Below are 1904 nucleotides of genomic sequence, written 5' to 3' on the forward strand. Positions count from 1 at the left end.
ATATATATATATATATACATAAAGATAAATATGCTAAGATAAATATGCTCCCACATTTAGAGAGAAAGTGAGAGAGAGAGAGAAAGAAAATGGAAACAAGGAGAGAACGAGAGAGAGAGAGACATTAAAGCGTCCGACATCGAACAAATCACCAACACCAAAACAGTTGTGTGAGAACGCTTCATACCAAACTAATCACACGATTTGCCATTTGATATGATAGATGAGCTTCTAAGTTGGCGAGCTGGCAGAAACGTTAGCACGCCGAACAGAATGCTTAACGGTATTTCGTCTGTCTTTATGTTCTGAGTTCAAATTCTATCGAGGTCAGCTTTACTTTACTAAATAATTACCAGTTAATCATTAAGGTCGATTTAATTAACTTAACCCGTTCCTAAGTTGATAGCCTTGTACCAAAATCTCAAATCAATATCATAGATGAGGTTCCTTGCGGTAGAGATGGACCGGTATGTGATGTGAAAGGAGGATTTTTTAGGGGTTTGTTGGGCCTTTTTAGTAGGGCTGCAAGGGAAATAAACAAAATCCTTTGCATTGCCTGTCCTCACGCCTATGTGAGGCGTTCTGAATTGGTCGCTACAAGAACTCAATGAGATTGATCTTCAAACTCGGAAGCGGTTTAGTGTTACAGGAAACTTCAACATCATTGGAGATGTAGACAGGCTATACTTCCCACGTAAGGAAGGTGGCCGTGGACTCAAATCTGTATTGATGGCATATAAAGCATGGATTGTGACACTGAAACAACATCTACAGCAGAGGAAAGAGACCAGTAACTATGTTGCCTAAGTTTACGACCACGAAACCAATAACGTAATTCGGATAGCTAATTAATAAGAGAAGTGTGAAATAAGAACTGATACAGATCTCTCCCCAAGGAACATTGATCAAATCTATTTATCAGAACAATAGAAAAAAATGAAGCAGTTCATTGAGGGACGTAAAATACAAGTCATAGACGGGACTGGTTATGTCAACAGCTTGTCATGGAGTATCAACAAATTGATGACATCCCACTAAGAGATCCCACCAAATACCTGGAACATAAAAGGTAGAAAACGTTGACAAACGACAAATGTAGGCTTTGCAAGACCAAGACCGAAGGCGTTAGCCAATTTTATTGCCAACTTTGAGAGAATGTTTTTCAGATATTATCATCCCATGAGGTATAATATGGTGGCCAGAACGGTCTGGAACAGAATAACAAAAAAAGAGAATACTTACAAACGACGTCGACCATATTAAGACCAATGGGTCAAAAGAATATTGGTGGAACTTCAAAATTAAAATAGCCACTGAGTTAAAATACAACAGACCAGATATCGTTGTGTGCGACCACAAAGAAAAGATATGTTCTGTTGTGGAAATCAGTTGCCTTCTGGACACGTATGTGATTAGAAAAATACCAGAGAAAGAAGACATCTACGAACTATTGATAAGGAGTTTGCAAATCCGGTATCCAAGATGCACTTTCAGTTTCATACCTATTATTATTGGAGCAACAGGACACAAACCAACCCGTCTGGGGCAAAGTTTGGCTGAACTTGGGTTCTTGAGGGAGAGAATGCGAATCCTTAATTCATAAGCTACAAACGATCATGATATGTGGGACTCTAAAAATCTACAAGACTTTCTTAAGATTTAACGGATGATGGTTCAATCAAGATACTTTCATTCACAACCTTACCACGAAGTCAGTGGCCAATCAGAGTTTACTCTAAATTAAAAAGAGGAAGAGACATACATACATACATACATGCATACATACATACATACATACACACACACATACATACATACATACATACATACATACATACATACATACGTACATACATACATACATACATACACACATACATACATAACACACACATACATACACA

The sequence above is a fragment of the Octopus bimaculoides genome, chromosome 8 (assembly GCF_001194135.2).
Source record: "Octopus bimaculoides isolate UCB-OBI-ISO-001 chromosome 8, ASM119413v2, whole genome shotgun sequence".
Classification (NCBI taxonomy): domain Eukaryota; kingdom Metazoa; phylum Mollusca; class Cephalopoda; order Octopoda; family Octopodidae; genus Octopus; species Octopus bimaculoides.